The sequence below is a fragment of the Syngnathus floridae genome, chromosome 8 (genome assembly GCF_059516105.1).
Source record: "Syngnathus floridae isolate MCC-2025c chromosome 8, RoL_Sflo_1.0, whole genome shotgun sequence".
Lineage (NCBI taxonomy): Eukaryota > Metazoa > Chordata > Actinopteri > Syngnathiformes > Syngnathidae > Syngnathus > Syngnathus floridae.
Window position 1 is genome coordinate 13,391,393 of NC_142420.1, and position 13,389 is coordinate 13,404,781.

At 46.0% G+C, this 13,389-nt stretch overlaps 1 protein-coding gene and 1 pseudogene across 3 annotated transcripts in view; one reads left to right on the forward strand and one right to left on the reverse strand.

Annotated features, from left to right (window-relative positions):
* Window positions 1-13,389, forward strand: part of crfb1 (cytokine receptor family member b1) — an 82,026-nt gene that overhangs the window by 27,039 nt on the left and 41,598 nt on the right. The window lies entirely within an intron of this gene.
* LOC148394661 (general transcription factor II-I repeat domain-containing protein 2A pseudogene) lies at window positions 3,558-4,496 on the reverse strand (annotated as a pseudogene).

Sequence of the window (13,389 nt, forward strand, 5' to 3'; positions counted from 1 at the left end):
AAAAGCAACCAAAAGCGCATGGTAGACTCTGCGCAGGCTACAGCCCGATTAAAGCACTCACCAAATGACTCTCTAATGCTCATGTTTTTGGATCTCCTCAGAGTCAACACCCTGAGCTTCGGGTTGGTGTCTTGGAAATTGGCTTCTGCTAGCTTTCGTGTCAACCCTGGGTCTTGGCACCAGGATCAGGCACTATTACCAGACTTTGCTCACCTTCCGTACTTAGGTTGGGTCTGTGGAGATCACCTTTTTACAATGAGATAAATGAATCCATGTGTTGCGTTCGGCTATTTTCAAAGCATTAGGTGTCGTGAGTAGTACCAAAAAGGGACCTTCCCACTTGGGTGGATGCCAATTCTTCCTCTTGATACTCTTGATCAAAACCCAGTCTCCCGGTACCACTTTGGGGTCTTCCTGCGGAGAAATGGGTTCATCATCAGTGTTATTGGTTGGATTCTTTTGACGTTCCAACATTTTTCTCATGTAATCAACTAATGTGGCTTCCTCGGGGATCTCCCATGTGTTCTTGAACTGAGGAAGCCTGTAAGGTCTTCCAAACATAGTTTCATAGGGAGTTATCCCTGTTGTACTTGTAATATTTATGTACATTTTGACCAGGTCTAAGCACTGAGTCCATGGTCGTTTGGTTTCTTCCATACATTTCTTTAATCTGTTTTTTATAGTCGCGTTAGATCTCTCAACAAGGCCAGCTGATTGTGGATGATAAGAACAATGGTTCTTTAAATTTATGTGGAACATTCTCCCAATGTTATGCACTATTTGATTTACAAAGTGTGGACCATTGTCGCTTTTTTTTTCGATTTTTTTCTGGAATACCGTACCTTGGAATGATGTCTTTGCATAAGGCTTTTGCCACTGTGAGTGCATCAGCATGTTTGGTAGGAAATGTTTCTACCCATTTAGAAAATGCGTCTATTATGACCAAACAATATTCTTTCCCTTCACATTTATGTAATTGAATATAATCCATATGTATTGTCTGAAACGGATACAATGGAGTCGGGAATCTCCCTCTCTGAGGTCTTAAATTGCCTTGTGGGTTGTGTTTAGCACAGATCAAACACGCTCTGCAAAATTGTTGTGAGAAAGCTGCAAAGCCGTATGTTGTATAAATAGCTTCAACTTGTTTCACCATACCCCCCGTCGAGACATGGGTGACCCCATGACTCGAAATAGCAGCCCATTTGAACAAGTTACGAGGCAAGATAGGTTTGCCCAAAGGTCACACAAAAAGACCATCAGTGTTTTTAGTTGCACCCCGTTTTTCCCAAGAGAGTTGTTCCTGGGAGGGGCTCTGAGACTGCATGTCAAGCAACACATCAGGGGAGATGTGTGACATCGAATCATGATCAGTGAGAGACGAGAGGACATGGAGCAGGCCTTCTGCAGCGGCCTTAGCGGATTTGTCAGCAAAAGCATTACCAAGAGAAACAGGATCAGATATTGCAGTGTGAGCAGCACATTTGCAAACAGCCACCTTTAAAGGTAGCTGGACAGCGTCCAAAAGTTGAGTTAGTAATGTGGAATGGGTGACGGGCTTCCCTGTAGAAGTTATCATGCCACGGTTGCTCCACTGCTGAGCAAAAACGTGCACTGTAGCAAAAGCATACTGACTATCAGTCCAGATAGTGACGGACTTGTTTGCAAACAATTTGCAGGCCCCAGTCAAAGCAATGAGCTCAGCGGCCTGTGCTGACATATAGGATGGCAGTTTAGCAGCCTCCAAGACTGGGTTAAGACAGAGGAAATTGAGTGACATCCATTGCTTGATCTCCGCAAGGCGATAACGGCATATATAATTGAGTTTCATCCGCGTAACATTGAAAACTAATGTTATATTTACGTATTATGTCCCCAAGCGGGATCATATAAATATTAAATAGAATTGGTCCGAGTACCGATCTCTGCGGGACACCACACGTAACGTTATAGAGCTCAGAAGTCGCATTACCATGGACCACTCTGTGAGTCTTGTCTGATAAATAGGAATAGAACCAGCGTACTGCTGTCCCTGCATTACCAACACAGCTTTTAAGGCACTCTAATAAAATATCGAAGTCTACAGTGTCGAAGGCAGCGCTAAGATCAAATAATCATAATACCGATGAAGTGTTAGAATCCATAGTTAAGAGGAGATCATTGGTCACTTTAGCAAGCGCTATCTCGGTGGAAAGATTAGCTCTAAAACCAGACTGAATCAATCGAATCACTTTCAACATTCAGAACATATTATTACCCAACGAAAGAAAGGGGTATTTAAATTGAGAGCGATGTGCAGCATGTTAATTAAGTTACTGTACCGCTGCTGTGCGTAAATGTGCAAGTTGCTATTTTTGTGATTGTCTATTGTGTGCCATGTCTTGTCACCGTGGGATAGCGGGGAACGAAATTTCGGTTTCTTTGTGTGTCTTTGGCATGAGAAGAAATTGACAAAAAAGCTGACTTTGACTTTGACTTTATTCACAACACAGTAGAGAAACTCGCATTTCAATGGGAACAGTGTTGTTCTCCCTTTTTTGCAAGTGCATCAAAGTTTGGAGTTAGTTTCGTTGTGGCAATTCTCAGAATGGATCTGAGGTGTGTCAATCTTGCACTTAACAATTGTCAGTGTCAGGCTCTCTGTTTAAAGGGTAAAATTCTGTACTTGAACCCCTCTGCTGTAACGCAGTATGCAGGGAAGACGTGAATTTATTTAAGCTGGTTGGGAGAGAGGATTCGTTCCAAGTCTCACCACTGTTCAGGTAACTAATCTATCGCTAGATCAATTCCGTCTTTTCGGACGCCAGTCCCGCTGGAATCAAAGAAACCTGAGGGTTGAGTAACTACTTTGTCGAGACCCAGGATCTCCTCAATCGCGGCCGTCTGCAGTGGCTCTCTCTCCCATTAAGATTGTTGCTTTTGTTATCCGCTCGGAATAGTTTAGCTGTCTTTGTTAAGACCGCAGGAACTCGTTTATTTTCAGTAGCGTGCACTCACACTAGCTGTGCTTGAGATAACTGTTTCAAACCAGATCTGACACTCCTTGATGTCAGGATTAAAACTGTCTTCACTTTAAAAAGAACTCAGTGGTTTACAGTATGACTAAGATAGTAGAAAAAAAGAAATACAAGGTTTATAAGATTAACATGTCCCCACTACTCAATGTAATTCAGATAAAAAAGATTAAAGTCGTCAATCATATAACTGAAATTATATGATTTAGGATATGGCCTAGTGGTAGAGTGTCCGCCCTGAGACTGGAAGGTTGTGGGTTCAAACCCCGGCCGGGTCATACCAAAGACTATAAAAATGGGACCCATTGCCTCCCTGCTTGGCACTCAGCATTAAGGGTTGGAATTGGGGGGTTAGATCACCAAATGATTCCCGAGTGCGGCACCGCTGCTGCTCACTGCTCCCCTCTCCCACAGAGGACGGATCAGAATCACATGGGGATGGCTTAAATGCAGAGGACAAATTTCACCACACCCAGATGTGTGTGTGACTATCATTGGGACTTTTTCTTTTTTTAAATCTTAACTCATCAGGTGTTGGTCAGTTTACTGAGATCTGTAGCGGGCTTTGTTAATGTTCATGATGCTGAAAGTCTGCTCACACACATAAGTTGAGCCAAACAATGCCAGCATCTTCTGTGCCGCCCTCCGGAGGTTTGGAAATGTGGCCTCGTTAAGTGAAGCGTAAAAGTCATTCAATTTAAGAGATCTGAACTTCTCTTTTGAGACGGAGTCAGACAGAAGATCGATCAGCTCCAATTGTAGGTCATGCGGTGCTGTTTCGTGTTCTTGTGACAGGGGACAGGACACCAGCTGAAGTGACTTTTCAATTTTTTCAAAATCAGTGAACCGACGGCAGAATTCTCTGTGCATGTCGTCCAGTGATTTGCAGTATTTCTTCACGTTTCGGATGGCCTTCTGCATGGCCAGTGTGGGAAAATGAGCAAAAGATTTGTTTGACATTTGCCTGGAGAATAAAATCAGCTTGGATTTGAAGGCTCTCACATTTGTGTACATGTCATGCACAAACTGATTTTCCCCCTGCAGCTTAACATTCAGCTCATTTATGTGTGACAATATATCCACAGCAAATGCAAAGTCACAAAATCAATCTCCTCTTTGAGCTCCCACGCTCGTTGGCACACTTTCCCCAAACTTAACCAGCGGACACAAGAGTGGTAAAGTAAGTCCTGGTGATCCGCATCGGGTTCCTCTAGGAACGCAATTAACTGACAGTGAAATAAGTCCCCTTGTTCGTATGAAGTTAACAAGTTTTACAACCGGATCCACAACATGATTAAGCTGCAATACAGAGTTACACAGAGATTCTTAATGAATGATGCAGTGAAGAAAAATAACATCCTGGTCAGTGTTTTCTTCTTTCACTTTATCTTGGATTCTCTTCAGCAGCCCGACGTTTTTTCCAGTTAAATTTGGTGAACCATCCGTAGTGACACAGGCAAGTTTACTCCAAGGCAGCTTCATTCTCTCGATGACAGCAGACACCTGTTCATATACATAAGTCCGCTCCTCACGTTTTCCCCTTCAGTGATTCCATGCTCAAAAGCTCCTCCGTTCTTTAAAAACTGTCATTAATCCCTCGGATAAAAATTAGGAGCTGGGCAGTGTCTTACATGTTGTTGCTTTCATCCAATGCTCGTGAATATAAATGAAAGGACTCCACCTTTTTATTTAACTCGCTGACGATATCTTCGTCAACCAGTTTCACACAGCGAGTCACTGTCCTGCGTGATAAGCTGATTTTTTCAAACTTGACTTTGCTTTCCGGACACAGAAGATCTGCTGTCTCAACAATGCATTCTTTCAACAACTCGCCTTCGGAGAAAGGCTTGTTAGCCTTTGCTAACTTGAATGCCAGCAAAAAAACTTGCCTTGGTACTTGACTCTTGAATCGCAATTTGTCGGTGAAAATAATTCTGCTGAGTCTGTAAATTAGCTGCCAACCTCTGAGCAGTAGCCGCCCATTCTTGTGTTGATTGCTTGCTCGCGTAGTTAGCATGCTTGGATTCAAAGTGACAGCTGAGATTGTACTTTTTGAAAACTGCAACCGTTTCTTGGCATATCAGACATACAGCCGTTGATCGAACATCAGTAAAAAGATATTTTGTGTCCACTCCTTTTGAAAAACTCGGCACTTAGTGTCCACCTTTCTATTCTTTGGTCTGCTCATTTTTACCGGAGGGGGGAAATGGCAGCTGTAATGTTACACTCCAACACTGTCATTGTGACTAGTGCACCATCTAACGGGGAAACGATGGATTGCAGGTGAAAGGGACATGAATGAGGTTTTTACTGTAATTTGGAAAAGTTCGGCGGGCCGGATGAAAAAGCCCAACAGGCCGTATCCGGCCCGCGGGTTGTAATTTGCCCATGTCTGCCTTAACCTTTAGGACAATGTAGTATTGCTCCAAATGTTGGTTTATATTCCTTTAGAGGTCCATTTTTGCGTGTTAGCACAAATCGTGAATTAACATCTTTCCGCTAACTTGTTAGCCTGCCCAGTACTTCTTGTTAACATGTTACACGCACACATGTATAATATTTATATTTTCAATTTTTATACAAAATTTTCTGTGTTATTTATACTATTAATGTATTATTTACATGTTTGAAGCAATTATTTAATGTTCTAATAATAAAATATGCACTTAAAAGGTTTCATATACATTTATTGACATAAAAAATTTACAGATGAGCGGGTGACCCTACTTCGCGGATTTCAATCATCGCGGGGTTTTGGAACCAATTATCCGTGATAAACAAGGGATTACTGTATTTCTAACTTGCATTTAGTTCAATAAATCTTTATTTGATGCTATATAATGAGAGAGAGAAGGAGGGGAAGCGGGAGAGAGGGATAGAGAAAATTAGTCTATAAATCTATAATTACCGTAATTTTCAGACTAAAAGTCGCACCGGAATATAGGTCGCATGAGCCATAAAATGCAGAATAACGTGAAAAAAAAAACATACTAAGTCGCTCCAGAGTAGAAGTCGCATTTTGGGGGAAATTTATTAGACAAAATCCAACACCAAGAACAGACATGAACGAACAACAACTGGCTAAACAATAGATATGCTAACGTGACACAAACACAAACGAAGAGCTGAGAACGGGCCTGACGTAACATTCAGAGTTATTCAAATAAGTACTACATAAATAACACGTTTATAAAACCATCTGTGTCACTCCAATTAATTAAATCCATCGATCGTCCTTTATGTAAACGATGCCGCGTATGCGCCACGCCGCTGACGTCGGACTCGTCGTGAGTTGCAGTTCTTAATATTCCACAGACCCATATAACGATATACTATACGTAAAGTATATGTATATCAAATAACTATCATATAAACAACAATATTATCAAACCATCTGTGCCACTCCAAATCATTAAATCCATCGATCAAATTCCTCGTCCTTTGTCAACAACGCCGCGCGTGAACCCTGACGTCAGCCTTGTCGTTATTCCTCAGATCTAGTATATAACAATATTATAGCGTTAACAAAGTACAAGGAAAGACGTGGGTTTGGTAAACGGCTCTTTATTTAACAAAAAAAGAGTTCAACGAGCCAACAACTACTGAACTGTAACGATAAAAACATGTACGTACAAGTTGCTACACGAAATAAAATATATCAAATAACTATAACATAAATAGTTCACCGCCACACGGCCCCAAGCACCGGCGTCGACTTCCAGGTGCGTGGCGGCGTGGACTTCCATCCCCGGAGGTGGCACTTCTAGCCACGGAAGTGGAAGAGAGCTCCATACAAAAGGACCGGGCATGCGTAAAAGCCATGTCCGAGCCCCATCCACCGTCCTCGGACAGCCACCCGGCCGAGCGCCGGGCCCCGACTTCCATCCACGGAGGTGAAAGAGAGCTCCGTAGAGTAGGACCGGGCGTGCGTAAAAGCTATGTCCGAGCCCCATCCACTGTCCCTGGACAGCCACCCGGCCGAGCGCTGGCCCCCGACTTGAATCCACGGAGGTGAAAGAGAGCTCCATAGAGTAGGACCGGGCATGCGTAAAAGCCATAATAGTTTTTCAAACCTTCTATGTCACTTCAAATCATTAAAACCTTCAAACTCTTCGTCCTCCGTGTCACTTACTGACAAAGCCGCAAATGATGCCTTTGTCCTTTATGTAAACAACCACCGCCCCGCGCCACTGACGTCACTTGAAATTCAAATTACAGTAATCCCTTGCTACATCGCGGTTCGTTGATCGCAGTTTAACTTTTTTTTCTTTTTTTGGGAATTTTGAAAATTTGTGAAAAAATTCACATGTAAGTCGCTCCTCAGTATAAGTCGCCCCCCCCACCCAAACTATGGAAAAAAACCGCGACTTATAGTCCGAAAATTACGGTAGTCTATAAATCTGAATAACCTGATACCTAAACCTTGATGGAACTAGCCTCGATTTTATGCGATTTTCTGTCTTACGCGGTTTGGTCATGGACCCCATTTTTTTTTGTCGCAAATACATTTTCTTTTGAACTGTGACCACTTACCTTAAAACATTTGAAAAATATTATGTAAACCTTAGTGCTAGTATTTAGGGTGTATTCAGACTTGAAAAGTCCTTTAGTCCCTTTGTTTGGTCCGGATCAAAAGTGGACTTAACTTTTTTCCTTTGGTGCGGTTCCTATTCAGACTGTACATTTTGAAAATGAAGGACTGTATTCATTCTAATTATCGCCCAGTTTTGATCTACCTCTAACAGCGGGGTGCGTTAATTGACGATGCGACACGTTACCGTCGCACATCACATGTTGCGCACGTCATGTTATGGCGAACGTCTTAATCGAGCGCACGCCCCGATAATGTAATTGTGTGAGGATATTGTAGCGGAGTGGCGGGTCGGTGGCGCACTGAGTAGCATGTCCGCCTCACGGTTAGGAGGGTGCGGGTTCGATTCCAACTCCGGCCCTCCCTGTGTGGAGTTTGCATGTTCTCCCCGAACCCGCGTGGGTTTTCTCCGGGCACTCCGGTCTCCTCCCACATCCCAAAAACATGCTTGGTAGGCCGATTGAGCACTCCAAATTGTCCCTAGTTGTGAGTGCGAGTGCAAATGGTTGTTTGTCTCTGTGTGCCCTGCGGTTGGCTGGCAACCGGTTCAGGGTGTCCCCTGCCTACTGCCCGATGACGGCTGGGATAGGCTCCAGCACACCCGCGACCCCCGTGGGGACTAAGCGGTACAGAAAATGGATGGATGGATGGATATTGTAGCGGAGTGACGAGTGTAATTGTATCATAGTTTATGGAGAAAACAATTTAAAAGGAACATTCGACGTGCTATCAAATCAGTCATATTTAAACTTGCGCAATGACGTCGGCATGCGGTCGTGGAGGAAAACGTAAGTTTCGGGGGGAATTTTTAGCAGCATGGGCGATAATTAGAGGTATCAATGTCTTTTATTTGTCATCGCTAACACACACTGGGCGATTATTAGAATATGGGCGATAATTAGAATAAATACAGTATATACATCCATGCTTGGTGATGATCTGTGCTCCCATTGGACAGCAATAACCAGGGCGGCACACAGAGCATTTATTTGTGCAGTTGGTTCGGATCTTTGCAGTAAAATGTATTCACATCTGAAGCAAACCACACCAGAGTTCGTCGGGAAGCGGACCGACACCACTTGAAAAAGTGGGTCTCGGTCTGTTTCGTCAATCTGCACCTGGATTTGTTTGCGTGTATTCATACCTGCACAAATTGAACCCTGGTCCGTTTAAAGCGGACCAAACAGTCAGGTCTGAAAACACCCTTAATTCCCGTAACTAATGTAAAGGCTTTTGATAAGAAGTTAGAACAGCACTCCATGGTGCGACCACAGAGACGACGATCAGTTAGGGCTGTTTGATCTTCATGACTATTTATGACTGCAAATAGGATCGGACATCCCTACATGATCGCTAGCCCGATTGGTCAGTATACTTAAGAGGTAAGCTTTTTTTTGGGTTTCTTTCCTATCTTTAGACTTTCTAAAAGACAAATTTCTGGGTTTAACGTGATTTCCAAAAATTTTATAGACCAGGAGTCTCCAATTCCGGTCCTTAGGGTACGGTGTCCTTCAAGTTTTATATGTCTCCCTTTGGTGACCTGTGATATAAACAGTTATTTAGTGTAAAAGACAACTTGTTCAGAGCAGCCAGGCGAGAACATTCCAGTGATTGCTCGCTGTTTTGCGGTTCGTCTTTGGTAAGCGCATGGTGTTTTTTTAAGAATATTAAATATTAAGGATATTTCGGTGCATCGCGGCCTTTGGCAGTGTCACTTGGAGTGGGGGGGGGGTTCTGCCCATATTACTTTACAGCACACTATTGGCCGGTATTGGAGACAAGACCAATGGGAACGTGTTGATCTGTATCCTTGCCGCTGATTGCCATATAGCTGTAAGAGTGGTTCTAACCTCGCTTTATCTCAGCTTCCCGCAGTCCTGCTTGTTTTGTCAAAAAGGATGCAGGACAACCAAATGCAACACAGACTCTTTATTTGGAGAAAGGGAAAAATCATTTGCGCACCCCAATGATCCTAGGAGCCATGTTGTCTGGGGCTTCATACCTCTGGTAGGGTCACCCATGGCAAACGGGTCCTAGGTGAGGGGCCAAACAAAGGACGGCTCACACAAGCCCCTTATGAAGAAAAACATAAATGGATTTCATTTTCCCTCGCCCGGACACGGGTCACCGGGGCCCCCCTCTGGAGCCAAGCCTGGAGGCGGGGCTCAAAGGGATGCGTCTGGTGGCTGGGCCTTCGCCCATGGGGCCCGGCCGGGCACAGCCTGAAAAGGAAACGTGGGAACCCCTTCCTATGGACTCACCACCTGTGGGAGGGGCCAAAGGGGTCGGGTGCAGTGTAAGTTGGGCGGCGGGCAAAGGCAGGGACCTTGGCGGTCCGATTCCCGGCTGCAGAAGCTGGCTAATGGGACATGGTATGTCACCTCCCTGGCTGGAAAGGAGCCCGAGCTGGTGTGTGAGGCAGAAAAGTTCCGACTAGACATAGTTGGACTTGCCTCCACACACAGTTTGGGTTCCCGTACAAGCCCTCTCGAGAGGGGCTGGACTCTCTTCCACTCTGGAGTTGCCCATGGTGAGAGGCAGGTGTGGGTATAGTTATTGCCCTCCAGCTGGGCGCCTGAACATTGGGGTTAATCCTGGTGACCGAGAGGGTAGCCTTCCTCCGCCTTCGGGTGAGGGGACGGGTCCTGACTGTTGTTTGTGTCTATGCACCAAACAGCAGCTCAGAGTACCCACCCTTCTTGGAATCCCTGGAGGAGGTGCTGGAGAGCGCTCCTTCTGGGGACTCCATTGTTCAACTGGGTAACTTCAGTGCTCACAATAACAGTGAGACCTGGAAGGGCGTGATTGGGAGGAACCCAATCGGCCCCCCGATCTGAACCCGAGTGGTGTTCTATTATTGGACTTCAGTGCTCGACACGGATTGTCAATAGTGAACACCATGTTCAAACATGAGAGTCTCCATGTGTGCACTTGGCACCAGGACACCCTAGGCCGCAGTTCAATGATCGACTTTGTAGTCGTGGCATCGGATTTGTGGCCGCATGTTTTGGACACTCGGGTGAAGGGAGGGGTGAGCTGTCAACTGATCACCACCTGGTCGTGGGTCGGCTCCGATGGTGGGGGAAGATGCCGGTCCGACCTGGCAGGCCCAAACGTATTGTGAGGGTCTGCTGGGAACGTCTTGCAGAATCCCCTGTCAGGAAGAGCTTAAACTCCCACCTCCGGCAGAGCTTTTTCCACGTTCCGGAGGAGGCAAGGAACATTGAGTCCAAGTGGACCATGTTCCGTGCCTCCATTGTTGAGGCAGCCGACTGGTGCTGTGGCCATAAGGTGGTTGGTGCCTGTCGTGGCGGCAATCCCCAAACCCGCTGGTGGACACCGGTGGTAAGGGATGCCGTCAAGCTGAAGACGGAGTCCTATCGGCCCGTTTTGGGCTGCGGGACTCCGGAGGCAGCTGACAGGTACCGGATGGGAAAGCGGAACGCGGCTTCGGCGGTTGCTGAGGCAAAAAAACGGACGTGGGAGGAGTTTGACGAGGCCATGGGGAACGACTTCCCGACGGCTTCGAGGAAATTCTGGTCTACCATCCGGCGTTTCAGGAGGGGGAAGCAGTGAACCGTCAACACTGTTTACAGTGAAGATGGCGTGCTGCTGACCCCGACTCGGGACGTCGTGAGTCGGTGGGGTGAGTACTTCAAAGACCTTCTCAATTCCACTGACCCGCCTTCCATTGTGGAAGCAGGGCCTGGAGACTCTGAGGTGGACTCTCCAATCTCTGGGGTCGAATTCACTGAGGTAGTTAAAAAAAACTCCTCGGTGGCAAGGCCCCGGGGGTGGATTTGATCCGGCCAAAGTTTTTAAAGGCTCTGGATGTTGTGGGGCTGTGCTGGCTGACACGCCTCTTCAGCATTGCGTGGACATCAGGGACGGTGCCTCTGGATTGGCAGACTGGGGTGGTGGTTCCCCTCTTTAAGAAGGGGGACCGGAGGGTGTGTTCCAACTATAGGGGAATCACACTCCTCAGCCTCCCTGGTAAGGTCTATTCAGGGGTGCTGGAGAGGAGGGTCCGTCGGGAAGTGGAAGCTCGGATCCAGGAGGAGCAGTGTGGCTTTCGTCGTGGCCGTGGAACAGTGGACCAGCTCTACGCCCTCGGCAGGATCCTTGAGGGGGCTTGGGAGTTCGCCCAACCAGTCCACGTGTTTTGTGGACTTGGAGAAGGCGTTCGACCGTGTCCCTCGGGAAGTTCTGTGGAGGGTGCTTCGGGAGTACGGGGTGCCGAGCCAACTGAAAAGGACGGTTCGGTCCCTGTATCACCGATGCCAGAGTTTAGTCCGCATTTCTGGCAGTAAGTCGTATTCGTTCCCAGTGAGGGTTGGACTCCACAAAGGCTGCCCTTTGTCATCGATTCTGTTCGTTGGCCAGGGAGAAGGAAGTCTGGGAGTCCCTCCTAAAGCTGCTACCCTCGCGGCCCGACCCCGGATAAGCGGAAGAGGATTGACGAATGGATGGATGGATGGATTGATGGATGGATGGATGGATGGATGGATGGATGGATGGATGGATGGATGGATGGATGGATGGATGGACGGATGATGGAAAAAGGAGACAAGGAGCGACGGAATGCCGGCAGAGTTGGACGACGAGGCAAGCTGACGAGCGTGTCGTGCATCATTGAAGCAAACGGGCAAAGTAGCAAGCTCATGTTTGGGGAGAGGCAGAAGGTCGAGCCAAAGTCCAGAGGCCAGAGCAGATCATAAAAACAGGCTTTCGTTAGTCGGCGAATCAGGAAAGTCATCACGCTACACAGCAGATCAGGCAAATAGAAATCAGGTGTCATGGCAGAAACAGATGGCAGGCATACGTGTATCAAGGCAGACGTACCCCTCCAGACTGACAGACTTGCTGGCTTTAAACACACACCCTAATCAGCCAGTAACAACGGCACAGGTGGCAGTGATTAGCACTGACTTGCGCCCGCAGTTCCTCATTGGATATGCGCAGGCATGTCAGCCGGCTGGGATTGTGAGAGCAGAGCCAAGCCGTGAGACGTTTGCGGCAGTTTGTGACTTTGTGAGTTTTAGACCTAAAGAATGTTTCTAAAAGTCAGTTTAACTTTAAAATGTGTAAAAAGTGTTTAAAATATAAAGTGTTTGAAAATACAAAAAAGTATTTCAAAATGCAATTATAAAAATCTTGTGCGGATATCGTTAAAATATTGATTCCACATCGCAGATTTTTACTTATCAGTTATAAACGAGGAATCACAGTTCAGTGGCACCTCTACTTACGAACACATATACTTACAAACTTTTCGAGATACGAACCGGGGCCTCGAGATTTTTTGTGTCAACTTACGAACCAATTTTTGGCTTCCGAACCAACACACCAGACCCCCCCCCTTTAAATCTATCGATCATCGTTTATGTAATCAACGCCGCGCGTGCACCGCGCCGCTGACGTCAAACTCGTTGTCAGTTGCAGTTCAAATTATTCCACAGGCCCACATAACGATATATAAAGTACTATATATCATATTCCTATTATACTATAAACAACAATATTATCAAACCATCTGTGTCACTCCAAATCATTAAATTCTTCGATCAAAATCTTCGTCCTTTATGTTAACAACGCCGCGTGTGCGCTGCGCCGCTGACGTCGGACTCATCGTCAGTTGCAGTTCAAATCATTCCACAGGCCCATATAATTATAAACAACAATTTTATCAAACAATCTCTGTCACTCCAACTCATTAAATCCCGTGATCGAATCCTTTGTCCTTTATGTAAACAACGCCGCGTGTGCGCTGTGCCGCTGACGTCA